We start from the raw sequence: 16921 nt of genomic DNA, 5'->3' as shown, positions 1-16921 counted from the left end.
GAGAAAACTATCAAAGGTTTTGCTTTGGAGAAGAGTGATTCACTAGCACCTAATTCAAATATGCTCTTTTCTGAAGTCCTCATCTATTTAAAAGCTTCGGACTTGAGAGAAAAAAAGATCTAGACATTCTGTTTGTAATATTGGAAGTACTAGCCTCTTCTTTCAAATTTTAAAGATCTCTGCAGGAGCAACTGCCATCTTCAAAATGGTAGAACAAATTACTATCTCTAACTATTATCCTTGGTTCATAAATTGTGGATATTAACTTTGTGTATGCGAGACAACACAATTGTTACAAATTTTAAGTTTCTTACTATACTTAGAGGAGATCCTTCTGATGTATGTATCCAACAAAAGCAACTGCCAACTTCTGACTATGTCTACTTAATCTCTCCATTTTTCCTCTTCATCTACATGAAGCAACAATTGAGATGTGTGTGCAGAATATCCTTCAAATTTCAACTTCCACTCCATCTGGTGCAGCATATCACCATTAGATTGTGGCCAGGTTATATCTTGTGAAACAATTTTTTCTACTTCTTCACCTCAACAAAGCTGAACCCAGGCGTCTGAGTCAATCCACTTCCACACATTTTTGTGCTAGTAATTGCCACATCTTTCCAGAGAGCCAAATTTTAGATGCAAGTCTACTTGTGATGTCTCAAGAACAACACTAAGACCAATCATTTTTCCTAATTAAATTCCCGTAAATAGATTGTCCAATTATACACTAACCAGTGAATTATAAGTACTAGGAGATAACCTGTGCACGAGATATCAATATTAAATAATGACTATTAAAAAATATTTTATTTTTTTATTAAAATATATAATAAATAAAATTGTACAATTATTGCAATTTGTCATTTTAAATGATATTTAATTTTCATTTACACAAATTTTATATCTTATCAAAACAACAAACTCAACTTATTATGTATCTTCAAAAAGACATAACTAATATTTTACGTCAAAACTTTAGTAGCGACACGATTGATGGATAATTTAACAAAAAAATAAATCAATATTACTGAGTAATTGCATATTAAATTTTTTATTATTAGCTGAATTTTTATTTTTATATAGTTTGTGATTGCATAATTTTTCTAATTAAATATTCATTATGTACGTATAAATTTGAATTTGGTGCTAAAATAGAATTCTGTAGGTATAAATCTAGAAATTACAATGTATATACGATTCTGTTCATATAAAAACAATATAAATATGTGGTGTATAAGAATAAAAAAATGGGTAAAATATTACATATAAAATTATAAGTCATATATGAATAAAAAAAAATGATTTATTTAGAGCTATGGTAAGATTTAAAAAGCGGTGAAATCAAAAGTTCGTAAAAACGAAAAAGGGTGAAACCAAAGTATCCCTGAAAAGATGGTTTCCATATTAATTAATAATAACACTGTTTAAAGGATTCCATTTTATTATTTTAATAAAAAATAAAAAAGAATTCTACGGAAAATAGAAATATCGTATTTATAATATGGTTATATTTTGTTAAAAAACAACATAGACTCTAGGGGTGAAATCAAAATATGGTGTAACCTTACTAAAATGAAATCAAGTACCCTAAAGTTCTACGAAAATAGAATTATAATCATATTACGGTTCGAACAATTTTATTATTTTCTAGTGGTGAAACCAAAATACAGTTTTTATAATATTCATACCATTTTATTAAAGTGGAATTCCACCAACAAATTAAAAAATTCTAAATTAAAAATTCCAATTTAAACACATGGCATATTTACTTGGTGGTGGTTTATAATTTTTGGAATCTATTTAGTTAAGCCAATTTATGGACATATTTATTTTAAAATATAATTAAAAATATGATTCAAACCTATAAAAATAAAACAATAAAATTTTAAAAAATGAGTAAAAATAATACATACAGAATTATAAGTCATATAGTAATAAAAAAGGATAAAGATAATACACTTAGAGTTATAACATGGATCATAAAAAGTGAAACCAAAAGTGGTGTAACTAAAAAATAAGTGAAAACAAAGTACAACTTAAAAATACGGTTCGTTTATTAATAAAGAAAAACGGGTAAAAATAATACATATAGAATTATAAGTCATATAGATCAAAAATGATAAAAATAATACACTTAGAGTTATAACATGAATCATAAAAACCGAAAACAAAAGATGATAAAACAAAAAAATAAGTAAAAATAAAGTATCACTTACAAAGTTTATTAATAAAGAAAAACAGGTAAAAATAATATATATATATAGGAATCAAAAATGATAAAAATAATACATTTATATAACATTAATTATGAAAAATGAAATCAAAAAATAATGATATCAAAAAAATAAGTAAAACCAAGATATTAGCTTATTAATAAATAAAGGTTATTAATGATTGCAGGAGGAAATTTACCTTGTGCTAAAGAACAGGAGTATGAACCTAAAAAATACTTGATTCCAGATCCGAAATGCTTATTAGAACAAATCCTTTCAAGCTATGAATATTCGATCCCTAATTTTATTCCACTATAGCTCTGTAGGAATACCAGGTCAGAAATTGTAATTTTGGTTCCATGCTCGTAAAGAAAATTGGCAAAGAAACACCATCTTCACGGCCCTGCTGACAAGTATGGCTAATTTGCAGCCATCCAGACTTAACGCTGAGCCACATGTGCTTCCTCGTTTCTGCAACGCTAGTACATAAAATTTGGGTTTGGTTAGAACTATACAGGGTCAATGTATGCAAACAAATGACCATACTGTGGGCCTTGTTGAAAGTGAGAAAAGAAAAGCAAGCACAAGACAATGTAGAATTAATGTATGCTCAAGGGCACACAATAAACACTAAATTTTATGAGTTTGGTGCATTTTTATTGGTGGAGTTGTTGTAAATGCCGGGAGGTCCATCAATATTTATAGAGGACCAATCAAAATGTACCAAATTCATGGGAGTTAGTGCTTATTGTGTGCCGTTGGACACACATTAGAAAACCCGTATATATAATATATGTATATAATAGTTCCTACTACCCCTTTTAAATAGTAACTTCAACCCCATTTTAGCATTTACCCATCAAGTTATAAAAAATTACCACATATTCCACCATGTCAGTTAATACAACACATTTTCTACTTAAAACTTCCAAAAGAAGCTATGTTTTCAAATTTCAAATATGGGAACATTCCCCCAACTAAATGTATCAAACAAATTTCACTGATTCTAATCTATATGCTCTTCTTCTATCTATTCAAATTTCAAATCTTTTATTTATTTTAACTTCCGAGTAAAATTCTTTGTTTATGTTCATAACCATCTCTTTACATTTGTTACATATTATATACTACATACACTGCTTATGTATTTGTTGCAGGTTATCTATTGCTGAGAAAATGTTCGATGATATGTCTGAAAGAAAAAGTTTTTATTTATAGTTATATTTTTTTGGAGATGCAACATATTATATGGTCGCAGATGAATCAGCTGGTGGACAAGTTCCAATTGCATTTTTAGAGCGTGTGAAGGATGATTTTGTGTCTAAATATGGTAGTGGAAAAAGGAGCTACAGCTCCTGCTAATAGCCTAAGTAAGAAAAATAGGTATGTTGTCTGATAAGAATCATGACTAAAGTGCACAGTTTATCTGGCACTAATACTGCATTTTTCAGATCAAAATTGAAGGAGCATATGCAATACTGCATTGACCATCCAGAGGAAATCAATAAATTGGCCAAGGTGAAGGCCCCGGTTTCATAAGTCGAAGTTGTTATGATGGAGAACATAGAGAAGGTAAGTGGCTTTGTGGTTTAGTAATATGCAACTTTGCCTACTGAATATTGAATGATAGTTTGAGCAGAAAAAATTACTAATATTTGTGCCTCATTATCACATGAAATTATTGCTCCCTTTCTTTTGTACTTCACTTTTAAGTTTATATAACACCATTGCTGCCAGAAGCAAATTTCAGTGTGGGCTATGACTCTATTCATCTATAATACCTGACAATATTTATTTAGCAAATTCCAGAAGGCAGTGTTTCTAATAAGTTTTAATTTTTTTTAATTTATTTTGTAAATCTCATATTTTTTACCTTCACATGTTAAACTAAATAAAAAGGTTAACATGTTTTTTTGTGTTAATGCTATCTACATATTTTGTAGATTTAATTTGTGTTAAATCTCTCTACATATTTTATATCAATGCTATCTAGGTGAACAAAAATATTTTTGTTTAGCGGATTTTGCTTTCATGCTGACTTGCATATGTAGAGAGAGTTTTACTCTACTTTCACACTTTCACAGGTATGCTTCTGATTCAATTAGTTTATAGTTGTTTATTATATTCCCTTTTAATTTTAATTTTTTTGATTGCTAGATTCAAATTGTTATTTGGATTTGGTTTTATGAATAATTTAGTGTTTGATACTATAATTGTTTGTGTGGTTAGCTACAAGATTTCGGAAATTACTTTTGTGCTGAATGTATATCGAAATCATTTCGATTTATATGATTGTAGATACATATATCGATAACTTTTATTGATATATGTTGGTACTGTGTTATATTTTCTTATTACTGTAGTGTAACGATACAATATTTTACAGTTTACTCTTTCAATTTTTGATTAACAATGACAGGGGCAATTAACACTAAGAACCATTTTTTATCAGATATCTGAAAAGGTGAAGCCACATCTAGTAGTAGTTAGCGTGTTAACCACTTTAGAAGATCTTATACCCAAGTGGAAAATAGTTCCCACAAAGGATGTTATTAAATCAGTTTTCAAGGACCCTATTAAGCGAGAAGAGATTAAATTTTATAGTTGATAATTAACTTGGTGAACTGCAAGAAATAGAGAGGAGCTTTGTACTGCCAAATCTTTGATCTGTTTTTCTCTTAAAGGTGTAGATACGCGGGAATAGGCTTATTTACCGAGACAAACCCAGGCTGAAAACAACTCTAGAAATGCTCCGAACTAGCATAAATCTTGAGGATAGCTTAATCCAGGTTTATATTTCTGTGATCCTCTCTTAATGTAGTTCATAGTTAATTTAACAAGTTTATAACAGTGTTTGGGTGGATACACCATCATGTGCAAGTAAAATACACATAGCAAAGTACTGAGGGGGGTGTATTCATTTCAGATTTTAAAGGATTGTTAATAATCTATGGATTTTAAAAGATTTTCGTTGATTTCAATTCTTCATGGATTTTGATGGAGTTGATCCAAAATCTTGTAGAGTCTTGCAGATTTTGTGGAGTTTTTTAGAAATCCATCAAAATCTTATGTATTTTGAAGAGATTTCAAGATATTAAAAATGTACTAGCAAATCCATCAAAATCCACAACTTTTTTAAATAATAGAAAATCCATGGACTTTTGAATACCATCAGATTTTGATGGATTTTTTAAAATCCAAATTGAATACCACCAAATTTTGATTGACTTTTTAAAATCTAAATTGAATACATTTAGATTTTAAAAGATTTTTTCCAATCCTTATTGAATACCTTCAGATTTTAAAGGATTATTTAAAATCCAAATTGAATACCCCATGATTTCTAAAATCTATAAAAATCCTTCAAAATCCCAATTGAATACACCCCCCTGAATGAGGTTAAAAATTGATCTAAATTCTGGATTCAAGAAAAACAATCCATTGCTCCTTTCATGTTACCATTTCACTTCCAATCCATTGCTTAAGAAAAAAAAGTGTCTTCATTTTCAACAGCTCACAGCTCACATCATGAATTTCATTTCACCCAAATAAAAGTTATAGCCTGTAGTTTTTTTGTTGGCTAAGAATGTACTGTATAATTGTTTATTATATCACTTTTAATTTTAATTTTGTTGATTGCTAGATTCAAATTGTTATCTGGATTTGGTTTTATGAATAATTTAGTGTTTGATACTATAATTGTTTGTGTGGTTAGCTACGATATTTTCGAAAGTTTCTTTTGTGCTAAATGTATATCGAAATTATTTTGATTTCTAGGTGATAGTGTGTATGAATAGCACTCTGACTGATTCATATTGGTACCTCAGCTGTGTTTTTGTATATGTAGGTGTTTGAATGGTGAATAAAGCTTAAATTCCCACTAACAATACTGAAGCTATTTGGGGTTCACCTCCCATCTCAGGTCAAGGAGGAGGAATGGCTTCTGCTTTAAGCAGCGGAGGCAGTTTAAATTTTGATAGTGCTGGCAACAGTCTTGACTTGGGTCGGATAGGTTTTGCCAGAAACACAAGAAGCAATATTGATCCAACATCTTCTATGTATGCATCTCTAAAGCTTGATGGTTTTGGCCTGTTTAATAATGAACTCAACAATGTCGTATTCGATGTTACCCCTAGAGATGTTGTGCATTATGCTGAAGGATATAATGTTAATAATAAATCAACAAGAGGTATTTGCCCTTTCTTTCTTTCTTCGTTCTTCTTTTCCATTCCCTTGCAATTTCAGAAAATTTTAACGTACAAACGTCTAAATTTTAACGAAAATGATTTTGCTTTGTGTTTATTGTAATCGAAGTTTTTGTAGCTTGAATGATTGCGGAAATATGAAATTTGATGAATGTAGTGTGTAGAAGGAAGATATTTAGCTTGCGGTAATTGTGATTGCAAAAAGATGGAGTTTGATGAGTGTAGCTATTTAGCCTGCGGTAATTGTGGCTGAGAAAGACGGAATTTGATGAATGTAGTATATAGTAGGAAGGTGTCTAGCTTGCGGAATTGTGATATTTATGTTAGTGGTTTGAATTTTATAGAATGATTCAGTGGAAGCATTTTACGTTTATTAGGAGTTAATGTGTAATGGAATTGAATTCAGTGCTGTTGTTATTGCATTATTAATTTTTTTTTAAATCAATTTTGTAGCTGTATTGTTAAGCACATGGCGGAGAATAGTTTCTGGCATATTCTGTGGTAGGTGTTAATCAGTGCTATAGAATTATGTTGGATTTGTAAGAGTTGAATATTCAAGATTTACTTTCTCTTCTTTTGTTCCTTTATTTTCTTTGTATACATTATACTGTGATTTATCTTTTGATTTTTTAGTTTGTACATGAATTGTGACTCAAGTGTGTGTATGTTAGACAATTGAGATTGGTGAGATTCTTGCGTTGTTTATGGAAATTCAGACCCTGGGTGACAGGAAGATGAAGATGATGATAATGATGATTCCGCAATGATCGACTGATAAAGTTATCCTCAGTAAAGAAGCTGTGTATAAGGTGACCTTTTAATCCTTCATAGTTAGATTCTTATGGCTTATACCCTAATGATTCCTTTAAATGGCTTATATCTGAATGATTCCTTTATTTACTAGGTTACAAATCCAATATTTTTTAAATCATAATGTATTTGATAAGTGGTGTCGGACATAGTAAGTTTGCTTTCTTATATCAGTATTTTAAATAGTTTTCTGATTTTAAATTTGAAAATATTTAGGCAAATAACACGGGAACAACATCAAGCAAAAAGAAAAAGAAAGCTAAATTGCAGCGTGTCATTCTTAGCATGAAAAAGCAGCAACGCCAGTCTTCGGAAAAGACAACTACCTTGAGTTCATATTCATCTCTTAACCATTTAAATGATGTTCAGGTAAATAATATTAACCTCAGGTTTTGGAGATTACTGATGGTCAGGCTGTTTAGAAGAGTGATATAACTGTTCATACTTATATTTTCTCTACAAGGATATAAGAGTGATAATATTAACCATAATGTATTGTCATAGTAAGAACATTGAATAAAATAAAAATTTTGATTTTTACAAAAAAACATAGATTACATTATTTTTAAATCACAAATGATGGCTCCAATTTTGTCAAAAAAATAGTATGTCAATCAATTGCATCTATCCAGAGATTAATATGCGATTAAAATTTTATATAGATTTTTTAAAATGAAACATTAATTGTACTTCATTACGTAAATATTGGATACATAAAAGGGGAATTATTTCGACACTGTAATCATGTAGTTTGGTTAATGTAACATAAATACAATATGTAAATTATGAAGACTTATTATAAAAGAATCACATAATTCCTATAACAGTAAACAAAAGTGCTATTAAACAATCATCTTCAACTTAAAAATTTCAATTTTTTTTCCAAACCAATATATTGTTTAAGAACTACGTATAGTAATAAACAATTATTATTTGCAGCTATCTTGTTCATTTGTTTTTTAACATTGCTAAAGAGTAATGAAATCCGAATATTAAGATTGGAAATGTGTTCTTTAACAACCTATAGAAGTTAAAAATAGTTAATTTGCAAATAACCTAATAAAAATAATCAAGCCACATACATAGTTTTTAAATTACATTAATCATTGGTTAAAATAAATGAACTTAAACTATACAACGAAAAAGAACTTACAAACGTCCATTATATTTAAAAATTCAGCTATGTATTTATTCACTTAAATGAAACAGATTGAAAATGCACTATTTACTCACATGTACATATTAACTCTTTACAAAAGGTTTTGCAAACTTTATTATTCAAATTAACGCACTAACCAAAAAAATATTGTAACAACAAATGCTACAATCGGTAATGACATCCGAATATTAAGATTGATATTTTGCTCTTAAGAAACTTAGGGAAATTAAACGTACTAAATTTATAAATTATAATTTGCTTAACATGTACACGATATTGTTATGTAATTTTAGGAAATTGGAGGTGAAAAACTTATCGATCACCTAATAAATTTTATCAAGCTACGTACATAGTTTATCATTTACCTGAATCATTGGTTTTGAATAAATAAACTTAAACTATACAACGTAAATTAAATTTAAACTATTTCTTATTTTTAAAAAAAGTTTAATTACAGAATATATCTCCTGCAAATGATATCTCCAATATTATTAAAGCAAAAGTTGAAGATATGGAACAATTCAGTTTACGTATTACTAAAATTGAAATAAAATAATTAAACACTTTCAATATGTAGACTTATATTAAATTTAGTTGAATTTGAAAATGTATTTAGTATTTGCAGAAGTTAGCTGTGTTGTACTGGAATGAGTTGATAACATAATCTTCAATCTAACTAAGTACCTGTAATAGTATTACTGAAGTGCAAGTTGGAGAGATTAGAAAGGATTCTACCTCCAAATCTTTAACCACTGAACAACCAGATTACAACTTTGTTTCGTGTACAAAGTTAGCCATTAACGTCAGCCACATCATACCAATTACTTACATACATGTTTGCTTACCATTAAAAAGGTAGAATTATTCCTAACATAAAGAAGGTAGGTGAGGTCTTACTGAAGCTCCGGGTAGAGAACGCACCCTCTCAGGTATGGATCTTTCACTCTTAAATTACATTCTGCATTCATATACTGCGGACCACATTATGACATTATCACATTATGTTTACCCCTACTACTCTATAACTCTTAAACATACAGTTTCTATAGCTGAGTAACCGTCAACGTTATGTTAAAATCTTCAACTGATTTCGATATCAGGTTCCAATATGGACCGAAAATAATAAAATAAGAGGGAGTAATCCAGCAAAAAAAAGAAATACAAAATCGTCACACTCAATCCTTTCTGAACGATTTTCACAAATATGTAATCCCATTCATTTAACCTTCTTCCGTTTCCTGGGCACCCTCATAAAAAAAATAACAATACGCATCCAAACTCCTAATTTTGAAAAAGTAGTTTCGTATAATCACTTGATTGTCCTTTTAACTTATTAAAAAACCAATGTCACGCGAAGCGGGCATCCATGCTAGTATATATAGTTATATACTACAAAGTGGATATTGCTAGTCAATTATGCATCTTTATATTACATAATTGGCCATGGTTAGTAGCAGATCTTTGTTGCAGCACTCTTATAATACTTATTTATGGTGTAAAATTGAAGTATTCTGTCTAAATGCAGGGAATCACTGCTTGTTGTTTAAGATTATACAATATGCTATAACATACATCTGTTGTGAACTAGTACATGACGCTTGATAACTATATCCTGCCATATTCTTTTTACTCTATCCTGATAAGATTTACATCCATTAATCAGAACATTTGCAGAAGACTATCTTACATGAACATTAAATAATTAATAGTTTTGAAAATCACAAGTAACAGGAAAAGGTAACACTGATATTTAAGTTACTGGTACTATTCTAATAAAGTAATGCATGCCTAATTCTATTTTTAATCTTCATTTTTAGCCGTAATTCTCAAGCAAAACAAATACAACCCATTCCATTAAAGCCTCACTTCTGATTAATTTTTAGACACGAGTTTCCCCTGGATTTTTGATCTGCAAAAATCACACAATTCTGTTGTAATTTGATACTAGAGGGAGAGGGAAATAATATTTGGTGGAAGCTTGTCTTTTGATAAATAAAAAGATAAGCTTCCACCAAATAATTATGTTTATATATTCTTCAGTAATATCAGGATGTTTGTGTTTTGTAGCTGCTTCGATATCTAATGTAGGTGGAATTGGTGGTGGAGACTATTGTTGAAGTAATTATTGAAGTAATTTTATGTGTAGTTCGTTCACATGAGATGACTGAATTTAATACTAGTTCAGGTTGTAATTCTTTTACTGTTTAGAAGTGAGGAGAATTATTGGATTTGTACTTTTAAACTAATTTAAACTACTGAGCAAATAGAATTAACGATTAAACGGTGATCGAAAGCAATCTAGAAACTAGGGTTCTTCATTAGTGTTAATGAATGTGTTAATATGTGATATTCAAGTCTCGTACTCTTGCTATAAACTTGTCGCTCCAAACCCTCGTACTTCTCTCTCAGGTTGTTACGTTCCCTCTCAGCATCACGAAGCTTTTCCTCGAGGTCCGATATCTTTCTACCCATCGACTGCTCGGACAACTCCAGCTCCCCAACGCGCTTTGACAAAGTAGAATTAGTCCCAACCAAATCACTAACTCTCATTTCCAAATCCATACAACTCGAGCCTAACTTCCTTTTCTCAGTCTTGAGGGCAGACACCTCGGCTTCTAATCGGGTCCGAACTTTGCTACCCTCATCAGCCTTGTAGTCCTCCAACACGTGCATAAAATCAGATAAGAACTGCGGAACAAATGCAAGCAAAAAAGCGTGAAGCATAAGTTAAACCAGGAATAAGAACACACGAATATAACAAAATTTATATGCAATATGTAAAGTTCATACCTGACCAACCCTGCCCTTACATCTATCAACAAGCTCGTCGCGGCTACGACCCGTATAGGCGACAAAGTCCTGGGGAGATGAAACAATTTAAAAGTCCTTAAGGGCACAGTAGAGCCCCCCGTCCAACACTTCGATGGCTGAATTTCAACCCTAAAAGCTTCCTTCCTCACCCGAGGATCGACAGTATTGGTCATCAAAGCACGGTGGCCAATAAAGGTTATAATCTTGTTAACCCCGCCTCCCGTCGCAACTGTCTCCACGGGATTACTAACCTCGACCATATCATGACGACTCCTTTTACGAGGGATCACATCAGCCACCTCAACGTCCTGAACAACCTTCCCAGGATCCTCTGTTACCCTATTCCCTTATTCATCTAGTAACTCAATAGAAACCGAATGTCCAGTCCCCGACGGGCCAACCCTCGATGATCCGGCTTGAGACGCATCAACACCCTTTTTCGATGTCCTCTGCACAAGTAATAACATCGCCTTATCCATCTCCTTGCGAATCCCGCTATTCAGAATCTTCTTCAAAGAAGCACCGGCCACTACAACCAAATAAAAATGGAGAAAAGTCAGATCACAAGTCACATAGGTAATAAAAGAAAAACAACGTCGGAAATACACAAAAAAGAGGAAAAAAGAAGAGAGCGAAACCAATTAAAATAAAAAACCCATTACAATTATGCATTTCCAAAAAACTAAGTTCCTTTAGTTGCAGATGGGTATATACCGACCTCAACCCTTGAAACTCATTCAAATGACTCGTCTCACACTTTTCTAGATTATTCAAATAATCGATAGTAAGCTGACTAATTTTCCCACAAGGCTACACAAACTCCAAATCGGGACCCCCGACGTACAACCACTTGGAGTGATACCCAGATTTTAAAGATCGCACACTAACAATCTTAACCCTTTTATACGGACAGTCAAAATAAACCTGACCATCGTGATACCGAACCGCGTATATCGAGAAAAAGAGCTTAAACGACGACACCGGATTCTTATCACAACACAGAGCCACAAACCCACTGAGCTAAGCAATGGAGTTGGGTGTTAACTGACTAACCCCACAACCAACTGCCTCGAACATCGCCAGAAGAAAAGGATGCATAGGTAACTGGAGCCCGAAGTGGAACAGAATCATCGGTATCCCATGCATCCCAAACTCCGGCATCATCCACACACGTTCATCGGCCGTCGGAACCCGATATCGATACCCGTTTGACAGATCTACATATGACTTTAGCTTGCTCAATGATGGGTCCTTGGTAATATAGTGGCTCAAATAATTCAAACTGGACTTATCCCCAAACTCTTCCATACCCAGTCGAAGACTCTCCTCGACAATACGATTCCTAGTCTCTAACGTCTGTGGACTCAAAGGGGGCGACGAAAGTGGACCCACAGGAACACCTTTCAAAAAGTTATCCTCCTCTAAAAAATCAAAAGAACCGCATTGGGACAGATCAAGAATCTCCAAATGATTTAAATTAAGAGAGGATTCTTGATCGCCCTCCTCTAAAGGCCTCTCACCTGGGTCACGAGCGGATTCAGTACGTAGGGATGAAGAACTTGACTGTTCCATGGTACGAGGACGATCGAACACTAGAACAATACAACAATACTATGATGGAATGACAGTAAGAAATAGCAAATAAGAGAGGAAGAAAAGGAACTTACAGGAGATTACTAAATTAAGAAGGTATGATAACAACCCTCCGGGAACCGCTATGGTCTTGATAAAAAGGAGGAGAAGCCGAACAGCCGATCTCCAATCAATGCCACCCAGAAAAGAAAAAACAAACACAAAATAAGTATTTATACGTTTGCAAAAAAAAGGGAAAAGAAAAGTGAAAAAGGAAGAAGAAAAGAAAAGAAAAGAGACAAACACGCAAATCACCTATCATTTATTCCTATTATCATTTGTTTTTATTAGGATTATTCAATTTTCTTTAAAAAAAAATCTTATTATTTATCCGTTTTTATCCCTTTTCTATATTTATTTTTGCATTACCTCTAATGTCCTAATTTTAGGCTTCAAAATACCTAAAACGCAAATCTAAAGATGTTCCTCAAAACAGGAGAGGGATAAATGTTGGATCTTGTACTAAGGGAGAAAAACCCAAGAAGACTTAGTAATAATAAATTATGTAACATTTGTGTAAAGTCCCAAGATGCCCATTTTGTAACAAAGAGCCCATCTGGGACTCCTATAAATATGAAGGAGCAACCTCATTTGAGGAGGTTGGCTAATTAAGTAAAGAAAGTTCCTCCTTAATGATTAGTTTTATTTATTAATAATATTCGAGGCTTATCAATATCACTCTCAAAAAGTTGCATGATTATCTTCCAGAAAGTTGACAGAGCTGAACCTGCATGTAGTTTTGTCAAGTCAATAAGCAGAAAAAAGTAGAAAAGCAGGTGCAGCATCATATATTATGCGTCAACTAAGTTCAATTTTGATGACCTAACAAGTAGGTTATAACTTATAAGACATCTGAAATTGACATTACAGCTAATGTGGATAGACTTGAATGGGCTATCTTCATACATTTGAAAGCAAAAACAGTGAAGATACGATTTCTGACATCAGAGCATTGTTATCACCAAGAAAACTAGTTGTACAGGTGGACGCAGAGGTACTCGGGCGAGCCTCGAAGCCTGACTTGGGGGCTATTGTCGACTGCCTAGTTGTTGCTTGTTTAGTAAAATTGACTCCGACCCCAATCTAGATGAGATTTAGTACATTAAACTCGTTGAATCCACGAAGGTATAGCACTTCTCCAACCTCTGCTAGCAGCTTTACTATTTTATGTTTATTTTTTTTGGTATAGGTCTCAAGCCATCTCGTACTGCCGACTCTTCCTAGTAGCTACCTGTAGCGTGCAGCAGTAGAGCCACCTCTCACTAAATTAGTGAGCTTTGGGAAGAATAAAATTAAATAAGTGAGGTGGGGCGGGAGGGGGGTCTCACTCACAGAAACTTTGATGTTCCAAAAAGACCAGAGCATGACACTTGACTTGATAGTAAAGGACAGATAGAAGTGGCAACAATAGGGGAGGCAAATAGTTGGTAGCTTACCTTTCCCTTTGTTGCTGGCATAGACAATGTCAAGGTCGAGTTTCGAACTCCCTTCCTCTGGTCTGGAAAATTGACTCTTCAGGAAAATCCATGGAAGGGGTTGATTCAAATCCCTGCCTTGATATATAGACAATATTTCATTCTAATACGCTAGCTGTATCAAAGTATCTTTTATTGTCTACCTATACTTGGATACTTTTTTTTTTCTTTTTTCTTTTCAGACCCGATTTAATCAGGAATTAAGAAGCAGCAGGGTATTTAGTTGACGGAACACCTTACAGACCAAGACTTGGCAACAACAATAAGAATTCGGCATGTCTTATTTAGTTATCATTGGCCTCTCAGTTCCCTTTAACCACCTAGTTGTTAAGACTTAAGAATGACAACCTGAATTTGTGATATTTCTTGTTTATGTTTGTTGATGACATCTTTATAACTGCAGATGACAAGCACCAAATTCAAGCTCCGAAATCATTTTTATGGAAAAACTGACAAGTATGTCTTGACGGGGTTGTTAGGAGAAAACCTGGATAATTCACGCCAGCAATAAACAAGTAAAGAATGTGATTTATTAGAGGATCATAAATGATATCGAAGACAGGTTGAAAACTCAACTACAGACAAGTTTTCCGGTCAGTATATCGAGTGAATTTCTCTCTATCCGTAAGTAACTAAGAATTTGAATATTGAAATTTCTCAAACGTGCACCTGGACGAGGTTTTCTATTTGGTGATCATGGACATATGAAACTAGCAGGATTTTTGATGAAGCTGATTTATTTGTTAAGCGATCTACCACCACATATTATCTTTTTGTTTTTGGAAGCAATTTAATTTCATGGAAAGGTAAGAAGAAACATATTTTAAGATCGATCGACTACAAGAGTGTTAGTATAGAGACATGGCAGATACGTCTTGTGACCTTTTATTATAGAAGAATTTATTGACCGAGTTGGCTTTCAAAAATGAATTCCAAATATACTTTAATACGATAACAAAACAAAAAGTACACTTCTCGGAGAATTTACAAGACAAAAAAATAAGGGGTTTTATATCAAATTGTCCACCGAACTCGTTAAAATATATCAAGTAACTACTCAGTCTCCACGGCGACTCATTTAAACCACTAAAATCCTAGTATATATCACTCCGTTAGATTTTTTAATTTTTTTTAACAGAAGTGCTTTTGATTATTATGGTTTATCAGCAAACTTAGTGTCTCTCTCATATGTATATCTGTTTAATTGTTTCTAAAATAATCGTTATCTTCACGAGTAAAATAAAAATTGGGTGGTCTGCAATTGCAATATTAATTTGAGTAAAATTCAACAGAGAGATGAAAATAATATGTACTTTCAATTAGGACTCTTGTTGTTTATCTGAATTGTATGTGTCTGGCAGTTTAACAAAAATATATGTAAAATTCGTAATTTTATTTTTAATTTATTTATTAGAAATTAGATATTAATTTGTCTAGATAAATATTTTAAAATTAGAATATTCTGAAAACATTTTGTGCAAGGTAGTTGATTTGTGAAAAGATTTGTTATTTGTGGAAATAAGTGTAAGAATAATTTAGAAAATCGAAATTTTTTTAGTTTAGGTAATTGTGTGTATCAAATATTTTATTTATGGAATTTACTTGGAGAGGTTGTAAATCTTTAGGAGGAAATATTATTATTTCCTAGTTGAGATATAGGGTTTTGTATCGTTATAAATACACCATATTCGTATTCCTTGTTTTTATCATTAAAATTCGTAGGACTTTCTCAGCAAAAATCAGCTGTCTTGTAAAATTCGTAGAAAATTCATCGTAAGTCAGAATTCAGTGATTCTGGACTTTTCAGAAAGGTCTTTTCGTTATCTTCAGCTTTCGTGTTTCGTGTTTTTCAAGAAAATATCGTTTAGAGGGTCAAAAAGAGTAAATTCAGATCTGGTCAGGCTTTGAGGTAAGTACCTTTTGACTTACTTTTAAATTTCCGAAAAGATATTTCAGTTCTGTTTTTAATTTCATATAAGATATAAAAACTTTGATTTCGAAATTATAAGATATAAGTATTTGTGAATTTTAGAACCCAGTCTCTACGTTTTCGAACCGTTCGTAATTTACGCTATAGTTCCGGAACTAGCCTTAGATACCCTTAGTAGGCGCACAAGTGTGCAACTTTAGATACCTATTAAGGGCGCGTAATTATTGAACTTTAGATGCCGACCACTGGCAAAGTGTGGTATAAAGAATAAGAATAAGAATTAGATGCCGGCTACTGGCAAAGTGTGGCCGTAGATCAAGACTGTGGTATTTATAAGAATTATCGTTTCGTTCTGTTTTATTCTGCTCAGATCTGTTATAAAATCTGTACTGTTATAAATTCTGCTCTGTTCTGTTTTAAATTCTGAATTTTAAAATATAAAACTTTGGGTTGGATTTATTTTAGAAAATATTTTACAAAATTATTATTGTTTTAAGAAAAATCGTTTTATCAAAACACCCATTGTTTTTCTGTTTAAAAGTTAGTCAATTTGTACTTGCTGAGCTGTGTAGCTCACCCCTTTTAACATTTCAGGTTCGGAATTTGGAGCATATTAAGATTAAGGAATGAGAACTATGTGGAGATCTGTGCTGCTTCGTTTGTGCTATTTGAATTAGAATAAA

The 16921-nt window shown here is 32.2% G+C and overlaps 1 long non-coding RNA gene across 1 annotated transcript; it reads left to right on the top strand.

Moving 5' to 3' along the window:
- The first annotated feature begins 13601 nt into the window (after positions 1-13601).
- On the top strand, positions 13602-15037 carry LOC141668726 (uncharacterized). Its single transcript, XR_012553167.1, has 2 exons — positions 13602-13958; positions 14712-15037. It is a non-coding gene; the product is annotated as an uncharacterized LOC141668726 (long non-coding RNA).
- Positions 15038-16921: the final 1884 nt, after the last annotated feature.

Source organism: Apium graveolens, chromosome 6 (genome assembly GCF_009905375.1).
Source record: "Apium graveolens cultivar Ventura chromosome 6, ASM990537v1, whole genome shotgun sequence".
NCBI lineage: Eukaryota > Viridiplantae > Streptophyta > Magnoliopsida > Apiales > Apiaceae > Apium > Apium graveolens.
The sequence above is the reverse complement of the archived record's forward strand: the minus strand, read 5'-3'. Positions and strand labels throughout refer to the sequence as shown.